Source organism: Artibeus jamaicensis, unplaced genomic scaffold (genome assembly GCF_021234435.1).
Source record: "Artibeus jamaicensis isolate MK-2021 breed Jamaican fruit bat unplaced genomic scaffold, CSHL_Jam_final contig_548, whole genome shotgun sequence".
NCBI lineage: Eukaryota > Metazoa > Chordata > Mammalia > Chiroptera > Phyllostomidae > Artibeus > Artibeus jamaicensis.
Genome location: NW_026521883.1, coordinates 15,969,015 through 15,982,616, shown reverse-complemented (window position 1 = coordinate 15,982,616; position 13,602 = coordinate 15,969,015). Strand labels below are relative to the sequence as shown.

The 13,602-nt window shown below is 35.9% G+C and overlaps 1 long non-coding RNA gene across 2 annotated transcripts in view; it reads left to right on the top strand.

The window, feature by feature from the left end:
- LOC119053493 (uncharacterized) overlaps window positions 1–13,602 on the top strand; it is a 34,175-nt gene that overhangs the window by 8,429 nt on the left and 12,144 nt on the right. The gene's annotated exons all lie outside the window — the stretch shown is intronic.

The window sequence follows — 13,602 nt, the reverse complement described above, 5'->3', positions numbered from 1 at the left end:
CCTCATTATGGTTTTGATTTGCATTTTCCTAATGAGTAGTGATGTGTAAAATCTTTTCCTGTAGCTATTGACCTTCTGTATGTCCTCTTCGGAAAAAAAATTTCTATTCAGATCCTTTGCCCATTTTTTAATTGGATTGTTGGGGTTTTGTGCTATTAAGTTGTATGAATTCTTTATATATTTTGGATATTACCTTTATCAGATACATGATTTACACATATTTTCACCCATTCTAAGTCACTGCAGTCTTATGCAGCATTCCATATATTGCTGACTAATCCAGTATGTAATCACTGTTATAGCAAAAGTCAACCTGTATCGCAATTATTGCTTTGTCTGTTGCCCTCTCTTAGACTGTAAGCTTGTTGAAGATGGAGACTGTCTTATTGGTCTTTACATTTTCAGTACTTATCACAAAACCTATACTAAATCTCAATGAATGTTTAATGAGTGATGGAAAGCATTCTAAGAAAACTGCATGTTTTGGTCTATTGTACCACTATTAGAAGCCTTGCAGAACATTTCTTTATTAAAGGATATCCTTCTTCAGTTGAACTATAGTGAAGTTGATTAGATTAAGCTGGATCAAATAATTTCTTGGCAACCCTCTTTCCCCAAGACCACTCCCTTTTTTTCATACCTCGAGTTTTGTGTGCTCCACAATGAGGTTAATACCAAGAGCAGCTTATAATAAATAGTCAATGAATATCATTTCAATTTTCTTTTAAATACTCTTTAGTTACTGATTTACACAGACTCTTCCTCTACTTCTATAGGAAGCTGTTACTTCCATTATGTATGGGTTTCACTAGTTTCATGTTCAAATATTAAGCTAATATTTTTGTTTTCAAAGTAGGGCCTGTTTGGTGGTATCTCACTCTCACTCCCAATCGCTAAATCCCTAACCCACAGCTAAGACAATAAAAATCTATTAAATGAATTTGACACTTGTTATATTAAGTTTCCTGAGTATGTGAAATTTTGGTACAATCATTTTTACTAAAGGCATTTCAATACTTAAGCAGAAACTCATACCTCTTTTTATTTTGAGAAATATACAACATAATTGTTCTCAACATGCCCTTAAGTCTCAGACATTGCTGATGTCTTCAGCTGGAGTAATGATCAGGAATTTGTGATGAGGCTCAGAGATTATGTGAGTATAAGAAATGAGTATAAACAACAAAATAATTTATTTTTTCTCATGACCATGACTATTTTGATTATTCTGTAACAACTGCAACAAAAGAGCTATCTCACCAGTTAGAGATCTAAACCAGTGCTAGAGCACTAGATCATATAGACAGATGTTCTCTAATTATTATGTGATAATACTTGCAAGTAATAAGTATGTGGAACTATATAACATAATACATAAATATGCTAATTGAGTATACCTGAGCAGCATTTAATCATCAAATAACACATTTTATTTAAGAGATTTAATAATATACATAGTCAAGAGCTTCCAGGTAGTGAACACACGGAGATTTGGGGAGAGTGGCTCAGAGAGGGCATGGAAGCTCTGTATTCTTTGCATCTCTTCCATCTGGCAGTTTCTGAGTTACATCTTTTATATAAAAAAATGGTAGCCTGGTGCACTCTTCCTCCCAGGTGCACTCCTATACCTTTCCCTTTCTCCCTCTTTTCCCTACACAGGTGCGCATCATCTGAACTCTAAGGGAACCCATGAGACTTGCAACCAGGGGAGCAAAGGGCAGCGGCAGCTCAACCCAGGCAAATAGCCTAAACCTGTCCCTAAAGCCCCCTTTTCATTGACTATGGAGCCAGCTGACAGCAGTCCCACTTGGCTCGCTTCTTTCCTATAACATTTCTAGAGAGCCAAAACAGCCCCACCCAGTCCCTTTCCTGTTTCTTCTTCTACCTAAGCCTTTCCTTATTTCACTGTCCCCAGCTTTAATAAATGTACTCTCAAAATAAAAAAAATAAAATTGGACCCTGGCTGGTGTTGCTCAGTGGATTGAGCACTGGACTGTGAACCGAAGGGGCACTGGTTTGATTCCTAGTTAGGGCACACACCTTGGTTGCAGGCCAGATCCCCAGCTGGGGGTGTGTATGTAACAGGTAAACACATATTGACATTTCTTTCCCTCTCTTTCTCCCTCCCTTCTCCTCTGTCTAGAAATGGATAAATAAAATCTTTTAAAAAAATGATAATCTAGCTTTTTGTGGATTTTTTTAGAGTTTTCTACATACATGATGATGTCACCTAAAATCAGATAATTTTACTTCTTCCTTTCCAATTTGGATGCCTTTTAATTATTTTTATTTTTTCCCTAATGACTTTGGCTAGAACTTAAAGTACAGTATTTAATAGAAGTGATGAAAGTGGGCATCTCTGCTTCATTCCTGATCTTAAAGGAATATCTCTAAGTTTTTCACCATTGAGTATCATGTTAGCTGTGGGTTTGCCATATATGGCCTTTATTATAATTTATTGAGACAAATGGAAAGGAAAACACAATATACCAAAACTTGTAAGATAGAGCAAAACTAGTACTAACATGGGAGTTTTTCACAATGAATTCCTACATAAAGAAAAATCTTAAAGTCCTGAGTGGTGTGCCTCAGTTGGTTGGGCATTATCTTGTAAAGCAAAAGTTGTTGATTCAATTCTTGGTCAGGGCACATGCCCAGGTTACCAATTCGGTCCCTGGCTGGGGAGCATACAAGAGGCAAGTGATCAACTGATAGATGTTTCTCTCTCACGTTAATGTTTCTCTCCCTTTGTTGCTTCCTCCCTTCCTTCTCTCTAAAAATAAATAAAATCTTAAAAAAGAGAAAGATCTTAAATAAGCAAAGCAAGGAACCAGAAAAAGAATAAACTAATCCCAAAGTTAGCAAAAGCAACAAAATAAAAATTAGAGCAGATATAAATTAAATACAGAATAGAAATGAAGTAGAAAAAACTCAGTGCTTTTGAAATGATAAATTAACAAACCCTTTGCTAGTCTAAATAAGGAGAAAGACATGTAAACAAAATAAGAACTGAAAGAAGAGGCCATTACAACTGATGCCACAGAAATATAAAGAATTTTGAGTGACTATTATGAATAGTTACATGCCAAAAAATTGGATACCCAAAAGAAATCAGTAAATTTCTAGAAACATGCAACCTCCCAAACTGAATTGTGGAGAAACAGAATTTCTGAACAAACCAGTGATGAGTAAGGAGATTGACTCAGTAATCAAATTTTAAAAAGCCCAGGACAAGATGGCTTCACTTGTGACTTCTTCTTCTAATTTAAAGAATTAACACCAGTCCTTACACTCTTCAAAAACACTGAAGAAGGAATATTTCCAACTCATGTTATGAGGCCAGTGTTATCCTGAGACCAACTCTAGACAAGGGCAATATAAGAAAAGAAAACTACAGGTAAATATCCCTGATGAACATAAATGCAAAATCCTCAACAAAATACTAGCAAACTATTCAACAGCAATGCAAAAGTACCATGCACTTTGACCAAGTAGGATTTATCCCCAGAATGAAAAGATGACTCGACACATAACAAATTAATTAATGCGGTATACCACACACTAATAGCATGATGGATAAAAATCACATGATCATCTCAATAGGTGCAGAAAAAGCATTCAACAAATTTCAACATCCTTTCATGATAAAAACTCTCAACCAATGAGAGTTATAAAAGGAATTTGTCTCAATATAATTAAAAACATATATGTTACAGTTAAAAACATACATTATCACATTTATGCATCATAATAAAACATAAATGACAAAGAGTTTACAAAATGATAATCAGTGTTATTCCAAGTTTACTGAGATATAATTGACACATAACATTGTACAAGTTTAAGGTGTACAACATAAAGATTTCATATATGTATATACTGTAAAATGATTACCACAATTGTTCTGCTTAACATTCATTACCTCAATAGTTACTTTTTTCTTGTGATGAGAACTTCTAAGATAGACTCTCTTAGCAATTTTCAAGTATATAATACAGTCTTGTTAATTATAGTCACCATGTACATCACTGTACATTACATCCCCAGAACTTATAACTCAGACTTGTACTCTCACATATTTCCTTCACTCCCCCTTCCCATATCTGGCAATCATCAATCTATTCTGTTTCTGAGTTTTTATTTTTTGTAGACTCCATATAGAAGTCAGATCATAAAGTTTTGTCTTTCTCTGTCTGACTTATTTTGCTTGGCATAATACCCTGAAGTTTCATCCACATTGCACAAATGGCAAGATTTCCTTAATTTTATGGCTGAATAATATTTCATGAGTGTGTGTGTGACATTTCCTGTATTCATCCATCCAATGACAATGAACACTTAGGTTGTTTCCATGTCTTGACTATTGTAAATAATGCTGCAGTGACCACAGGGGGTACAGATATTTCTTTGAGTCAATGATATAATTTCCTTCAGATATATAATATACCCAGAAGTAAAATTCCTGGATCATCTAGTAGTTGTATTTTTAATTTTTTGAAGAACCTCCATACTGCTTTCCATAGTGTCTGCACCAGTCTGCATTCTCATCAACAGTGCACTGGAGTTCCCCTTTCTCCACGTTACCACTTGTCTTCTTTGTTTAAATTATATTTTATTGATTATGCCATTACAGTTGTCCCAATATTTCCCTCTTTACTGTGTACTTACCTCTTTACTGTGTAGACCCGCTCTACACAGTACCCAACTTTCCTCCAGCAATCATCTCCCCCTTAGTTCACGTTCATGGGTCATGCATATAAGTTGTTTGGCTTCTCCATTTCCCATACTATTCTTAATGCCCCACTCCCCATCTATTTTGTACCTACCAATTATGCTTCTTTACCCCTACACCTTTTCCCCCATTCTCCTCCTGCCCCCTCCCAGCTGATAATCCTCCAGATGATCTCCATATCTATGATTCTGTTCTTGTTCTAGTTGTTTGCTTGATTTATTTTTGGTTTTGTTTTTTTAGGTTCAGTTGTTGATAGTTGTGAGTTCGTTGTCATTTTAAAGTTCATAGTTTTGATCTTCTTTTTCTTAGGTAAGTCCCTTTAACATTTCATATAATAAGGGCTCGGTGTTCATGCACTCCTTTAGCTTTACCTTGTCTGGAAAGCACTATATCTGCCCTTCAATTCCAAATGATAGCTTTGCTGGGTAGAGTAATCTTGGCTATGGGTTCTTGCATTTATTCACTTTTAATACTTCTTGCCAGTTCCTTTTTGCCTACAAAGTTTCTTTTGAGAAATCAGCTGATAGTCTTATGGAAACTCCTTTGTAGATAACTCTCTCCTTTTCACTTGATACTTTTAGAATACTTTCTTTATTTTAACCTTTGTCATTTTAATTATGATGTGTCTTGGTATGGTCCTCTTTGGGTTCCACTTTTTGGGGACTCTCTGTGCTTCCTGGATTTGTACGTCTATTTTCTTTGCCAAATTAGGGAAGTTTTCTTTCATTATTTTTTCAAGTAAGTTTTCAGTTTCTTGTTCTTCCTCTTCTCCTTCTGGAACCCCTATGATTTGTATATTGGTATGTTTAAAGTTGTTCCATAGGTTTCTAAGCCTCTCCTCAGTTTTTTGATTGTGTGTGTGTGTGTGTGTGTGTGTGTGTTTTAATTCTTATTTCTTCTTTCTGTTCTGGTTGAATGTTTATTTCTTCCTTATGTTCAAAATTGTTTATTTGAATCCTGGTTTCCTTACCTCCACAATTGCTTCCCTGTATATTTTTCTTTATTTTACTCAGTGTATCCTTCATTCCCTCCTCTATTTTATTACCTTACTCAATGAGCTCCCTGAGCATCCTGATCACCAGTGTTTTGAACTCTGCATCTAAAAGGTTGGGTATCTCCATTTTGTTTAGTTCTTTTTCCAGGGTATGATTCTGTTCTTTTATTTGGGCCATATTTCTTTTCTTTGCCTCCTCTATTTAGTGGACTCCCTGTGTTGGTTTCTGTGTATTAGGTAGAGTCACTTTTACTCCCTGTCTTGGTAGTATGGCCTGTGTAGAGAAGACCTATGTAGGGTGGAGCCTTAGGTAATTGCCAGGGTAGGGCAACCCGCTTCACTGCTTTGTGGCTCTGTATGTGTATGAGGGGGAGCTTGGAGAAGGACTAATGCCACTGCCTGGCTTCTGGAGGCCTGCCAGGCACTACTTCTAGTCCCCTCGCCTACCTCCTGTACAGGATTGGCATCCTTCCAGCTGCTGCCATGGGTTTGCATACATTATAAGCCCTTCGCAGGCCCTTAAAATGGTGAAAATCTGGTAGTTTCTTCATCCCAAGTCCTACTGGTTTTTATAGCCAGTTTCAGGAGTTGTAACTACCCCCCATGGTTAAGGCTGAGTGAGCAATCTCTGGAATGCAAGCCACTAAGGAGACAAAGCTTGTCTCTGCTTCTGCTTCATCCCCCTGCTCCCAAAGCATGGTCAGTCTATGATGGGTATGACTCCTCAGAGGAGGGGCAACCTAAGCCAGATGTGATCACTTGGGAGGCCATCATGGAAGGACTCGGGGGGGTTTCAACAAAGAGGGAGTGCTGGACCCTCGCCCTCCCAGATATTCTGACATAGCCTGTGTCCCCATGTCCTCTGAGAGAAGCGCTTCCTGGCTCTAATCCACTTAAGCCTGAAAAGCTGTGATGGGGGAGGCAGTGCAGCCTCTTGCCTGGCTACAGCGGGATCCGGGGTAATCAGGCATAAGAAAGAATTTCCAAAAGTCCTGTGAAGCCTGCTTTGCTAAGAGTGCTTTCATTCATATGATAAGGATCCGAGCAGGAAATGAGTATGTCTCCCAAAGTTTCTGCATCCACCTTTCCTGACAGACACTGACTCAGATTAAGCCCTTAGATTTCTTTGAAATGTTATCTACTGTTTGATCCTTGCTGCCCTGTATTCCTTTGTATTCCAACCCAATAAAAGCCCCTGGAGGAAGGGGTTCCTGGCCTTTCTCCTTTGAGAAATTGGCCACCTCTCCTCCCCAAGCAGATCATGTCTTGGTAGTGTTTCTTTCATCTGTGGTGGATGGGGGGACTTGTGGGCAAAGTTGCCCCTGCTCAGCACCACATCCTCTCCACCCTGGCTCTGTGACTCTACCCTTTCTACCCATCTGGATGAATGTAGCTTCTTTAAATCCTTTGTTGTTGGTCTTCCATACGAATTTCCTACCATTTTTCTGATGGTTCTGGGTGTTATTTGTTTTTGAAATCTGGCTGTAATTCTTTCTATGGTTGTATGAGGAGGTGAAGTGTGTCAGTCTTCGCCTTCCTTTTAACTGGAAGCCAGCATTTTGTTTTCTTTTTTGATAAAAGTCATCTAAACAGGTATGAGGTACTATCTTACTGTGGTGGGTTTTTTTTTAATTTTTCCTGCCCTGGCTGGTGTAGCTCAGTGGATTGAGCGCAGGCCTGCGAACCAGAGGATCGTGGTTCGACTCCCAGTCAGGGCACATGCCTGGGTGGCAGGCCAGTTCCCAGCAGGGTGTGCCAGGGGATGCACAAGAGGCAGCCATACATTGATATTTCTCTCCCTTTCCTTCCCTTCCCCTCTAAAGATAAATAAATAAAATTAAAAAAATTTTTTTCCTCATCTTAAGACATTTTTTTCATTGTTTTTAGAGAGAGAGAAGCAAAGGGAGAGAGGGAGAGAGAAAAAGAGAGAGGGAAACATTGATGTGAGAGAGAAACATTGACTGGTTGCCTTTTCACGTGCACCTAGACAGGGGATCAAAACTGCAGCCTTTGGTCTGTGGGATGACACTCCAACCAACTGAGCCAAACCAGCCAGGGCTCTCACTGTGGCTTTGATTTGCATTTCCCTGATGCTTAGTGATGTCAAATATATTTTCATATACCTGTTAGTTATTTGAATATCTTCTTTGAAAAAATGTCTGTTCATATCTTTTGCCCCATTTTCTAATTGGATTATTTATTTGTTTGTTTCATTATGGAATTGTAAGAGTTCTCTATATATTTTGGATATTAACCCCTTACCAGATATCTGGTTTGAAAATATTTTCTCTCATTTCATAAGTTGCCTTTTTAATGTGTTGATCATTTTACTGTGAAGAAGCTTTTTAGAGTGACATATTTCCACTTGTTTATATTTGCTTTATTGCTTATGCTTTACATGCCGTAGACCAAAAACAAAAAACCCAACAACAACAAAAACAAAACAAAAATCATTGCCAAGACCAATGTCCAAGAGCTTTTTCCCTGTTTTCTCAGGTCTTACATTCAAATCTTTAATTCATTTTGAGTTTTTTTTTAGTGAGTGATACAATATAAAGTTCTAGCTTCATTCTTGCACGCTAATATCCAATTTTCCCAGCACCATTTATTAAAGTGACTATCTTTGCTTCATTAAGTGTTGTTGGTCCCCTTGTAAACTATTAGTTGACTGTACATGCATGGGTTTATTTCTGGGCTCTCAATTCTGTTCTATTAGTCTAAGTCTCTATTTTTATGAAAGTATCATACTGTTTAGATTAGTATAGTTTGATAATATAGTTTGATTTAGGAAATATGTGTTCATCTTTGTTCTTCCTCAAGTCACTTTTGCTATTTACAGTTTTTTGTGGTTCCAAATGAATTTCAGGAGATTTTTTTTCCTGTAAAAATGCTATTGGAATCTAGACAGGATTGCATTGAATCTATAGATGGCTTTGGGTAGCATGGACATATTAACAATATTAATCCTTCAGATTCATGAACACAGGATATCATTCCATTTATTTGTGTCCTCTGCAATTTCTTTCATCAGTGTGTTACAGTTTTCAGTATACAGACATTTCACCTCTTTAGTTAAATTTATTCTGAAGTATTTTACTGGTTTTGATACCACTATAAACATGATTTTTTTCAGGTCCTTCATTGTTAATGTTTAGGTATACTAAAGTTTTATCTTACAATTTTACTGAATTCATTTTGAGTTCATCTAAAAGTTTTTTATGGAGTCTAAGGTTTTTTTCTATTTAAAATCATGTCACATGCAAACAGATGATTCTACTTCTTTCTTTCCATTAGGATGCCTTTTATTTATTTTCCTTGCCTTATTGCTCTGGCTAGGGGACGAGCACCCTTATCTTGCTTCTGACCTTAGAAAAAAAGGTTTCAATTTTTCACCATTGACTATTATGTGAGCTTTGGGTTTGTCATATATGGCATTTATTATATTGAGTTATGCTCCTACTATACCCAATTTTTATAGCTTTTAATATGAATGGATATTGAATTTTGTCACATGCTCTTTTGGCATTTATAGAGATGATTGTATTATTTTTATTCTCTTAATGTTGTATATCACATTTATTGACTTGTGTATGTTGAGTCATTTTACCATCCCAGAGATGAATTCTATTTGGTTGTGGTATATTATCTTTAATAATATGCTATTGAATTTAGTTTTCTGGTATTTTGTTGAGAACTTTTGCATTTATATTAATCAGGGATATTGCCTCATAGTCTTCTTGTACTTCCTTTATTTGGCTTGTACTTTCTTTATGAAATGAGTCTGAGAGTCTTCCCCCCCACTTTACTTTTTGGAGGAGTTTGAGGATTGGTTTAATTTTTATTTAAATGTTTAGTAAAATTTATCAGTTAAACCATCTGGTATTGGGGGGTTTTTTGTTCAAAGGTTGTTTAGAGGTCAGTTCAGATTTTCTGTTTCTCCATGATTCAGTCTTGATTGTATGTTTCTTGGATTTTATCCATTACTTTCAGGTTGTCTAATTTATTGGCATATCATTAATTATGCCAATATTATTGTATCAGTTATAATGTCCCTTTTTATTTATAACTTCATATTAGATTCTTTTCTTTTTTTGTTAGTCTAACTAAAGGATTGTCAGTTTTGTTAATATTTTCAAATAACCAATTCTTTTTTAAAAAGATTTTATTTATTTATTTTTAGAAAGGGGAAGGGAAGGAGAAAGAAAGGGAAAGAAGCATCTATGTGAGAGAGAAACATTGATCAGTTGCCTCTCGTCCATGCCCCAAGTAGGACCAAGCTGTGCAACCCAGGCATGTGCCCTAAACAGGAATCGAACCAGTGGCCTTTTGTTTTGCAGGATAATGCTTAACAAACTGAGCCATACCAGTCAAGGCTCGAAGAACCAATTCTTGTTTTGTTGTTCTTTTTTATTATTTTCCTGGTTTGTATTTAATTTGTTTTGCTCCAATCTTTATTATTTCCTGTATTCTGCTAACTTTAAAGTTACTTTCCTCTTTTTCTACTTCCTGAGGTGTAAAGTTAGAGTGTTTATTTGAGATCTTTCTTTTTTCTTTTTTTAAAATTTATTGGGGTACAAGGTTCAAGTGTACAACTCAATAAAACATCATCTGCGCACTGCATCATGTACCCATCACCTCAAGCAAAGTCTCTTTCCATCCTTATTCCCTACCCATCTTTGCCTACCTCTGCCTGCCCTACAGCTCCCTTTCCATCTGGCAATCACTACTACAATGTTGTCTGGGTCTCCATGGTGTCTGTGTGTGTGTGTGTGTGTGTGTGTGTGTGTGTGTGTGTGTGTGTGTGTTTCTTAATCCCTTCATTTTCTTTGATCCAGTCCCCCCAACTCCCCTCCCTTCTGATAGCTCAGCCCTTTCCATGTATCCATGCCTCTGTTTCTATTTTGTTTGTCAGATTATTTTGTTCATTAGATTCCACATGTAAGTGAGAACAGATGGTATTTGTCTTTCTCCAACTGGTTTATTTCACTTAACATTTTTTACTATAAAGTTCTTCCCTCTTAGAACTGCCTTTGTTGTATCTCATAAGTTTTTATATGTGTTTCCTTTTACATTTGTCTCAAGATATTTTTTATTTTCCTTTTATTTCATTTTCTTTGATCCATTGTTTGCTCAGAAGTGTGTTGTTTAAATTCCATGTATTTATGAATTTTCTAGCTTTCCTTCTGTTATTAATTTCTTGTTTATATCATTGTAATCAGAAAAGATAGTTGATATGATTTCAATCTTCCTAAATGTGCTGTCTTGTTTTGTGGTGTAACACATGATATGCCCTGGAGAATGATCTCTGTGCATTTGAGAAGAATGTGTATTCTGATGCTATTGCATGAAATATTTTTTATATTTCTATTAGATCCATTTTATCTATACTGTTATTCAAATATAACATTTTCTAATTAATTCTCTCTCTAATATATCCATTGTTGATAGTGAAGTATTAAAGCCCTAACTACTATTGTATTTCTGTTTATTTCTTCCTTTGGTTCTGTTAGTATTTACTTTATACATTTAGGTGGTCTGATGTTAGGTGTGTATTTAGATAATTAGTGTTTCCAAACATATCTATGCAATGGTTTGTTTCCAAAAAGAAAGTATGTAAAGATACAAACAATATGGCAAAATCATATAAAAGTAAGAACATAAGTCAAAAGGGGAGGAAGGTTAGAAAAGTTTCATGTCCTAATGCAAAAAGCAAATCAGTTTCTTAGGAAAGCAAATCTATGTTTGAATTAAAACCAGAATATAAGTTGTCTATTGAGCCATTACAGGCAAGATTCTATGTATCGCATGCCTCAATTTGGGAGTGGATTTCAGTGTATCCAGAGAAATGGATCAATTACAAATGTCTTAAGTAGTTCTCCTTAATGTTTCTTTCCTCTGAGCTTAAAAAAAATAGTAAATAGCTCTGAATTTGAGATGAATCCCCCTGAAAACTACCTGGAGTATAGCTATTCATTGTCACTAATAAAGCACAGAGCCTTATGCTTTAATAATTAACAGAGCTGAGGTTAGCATCAACATTTTCTAGTGAATATTAAAACATGCAAAAAGCTGCCTGTATAGAAAGTCACTCCACCTGGTACTTGGAGTTGTGCCAAAGAAATAAAATACTATGAATAAACCATAAGGTTGTCTTCAGAAATTTGTGTTCACTCTAGACCACAAACAAATGGGTAACTGATGTTGTAGAGTTCTACACCATAAAGTATGACTGCCATAACTTTGGTCTGGAAAATGTTGAATACCACCACCACATTTTGCCATTAATTTTTTTTACATTAACATATCCATACATCATCAAGATTTAAGTACTGTTAATTACTTATTATGGAATAGCCCAACCTGAAACTTGTATCATTTTTAAATATTAGTCCAAAATGACTAGAGTTGCAATTTATCAAGTACAAAAGTAGTATTTTAAATGACATATCTGGTAAAAAAAAACCCACATAAGTGAAGTTTCTAATTGTCATAGTACAAAGGAAGTAGCATTTAAAAAATGGAATAGCTCATGTTGCAAATATTTGAGAGCTATAGTGAGATAGCCAAGTCATTTAAAGTGAGGCTCTTCATCAGTTCTGGAACATCACTGGTAATTATTTCTTCAAATATTGCTCTTCTTCATCTCCTTTTGGAACTCTCACTAAATGAATATTAGGTTTTCTGGTCTCCTCCAAGTTTCCTAACTTTTCTTCTATATTTTCACATTTTTTGTCTATCTGTGCTGCATTCTGCATATTTTCTCCTAAAATATCTTCTAGTTTGCTCTTATATTTACCCACATATCCTTAATATTAATATATTGTATTAATTTATCTACAATATCATCAGATCTTTTTCAAATATGATCACTCCCTTCTTGGAGTATTCTGATTTTTAAATTTGTTTTTTTTATTTATCTAAGTATAGTAAGCCAGGTTTTAAAAGTAATCTCTAGCTGATCATTTGAAGCTTGTTACATCTTTTGTGTCTGCAGTTTTCTCATGGGATTTTTTATGCATTTGTGCACATGTGTATGTTTTACTGTACACTATTTACTGTCACTAAAATATTCTGTAAAAGGATTCTTTGAGGTCTAGGTTGGACGTACCTTCTTTCAGAGAGGATTTTCATCCAGCAGTTTAGGACCAAATTGTACACATTCATGGCTTCATATTCCTTGGAACATCCCAATCCAGGTCTGCAATTCTTGGGGAGGGCAAGCCCACAGTCACAATCTCTCAGGGAGGAGAATTTCTCCTTTCTTTTCTTAGTACCAAAGCAACATCCCTTTGTTCCCCTGGTTATGAGAGGGTAATCATATTTCAGGTTTCTTTTTACTTCAGTGGAGAAGGGGTCATCTGTTAAGTTTCCACCTTGGGTAGGCCTGGGTGTCAGTTTGATTCCTCCGTGGATAAGACTGCTAAAAACCAAAGCCCAAATGTGCCAAGATCAACAGGCTCCCTCGGAGTAAAAGTAGTGTCAGTGCATCAGTGCTCTGCTTATCTCTCCAAATTCCAGTGTTTTCTTAGATGTTGGCTCATAATTTCCTTGCTACCTTACAGCTCTACAATACTTTTAAAGGAAAATACTTTTTCCAAGATTTTTAAGGAGTTGTGGTTTTTTTTGTAGGACTGAAAATAGAAATAGAAAACATAACTTTAAAAGGATGAGAAGTTTTCTTCTAATATCTGTGTCTGGGTTTTGTGACGGACTAATGCTAGAGTTGTCAAGTATTCCTTCTCTTCAATTTTTTGGAAGAATTTTTGTAAAACTGATATTGATTTTCTTTCTTAAATGATTTATAGAACTCACCAGGGAAAGCTTCTGGGCTTGGATTTCTCTTTGTGAGATAGGTTTTAATTATAAATTCAATATT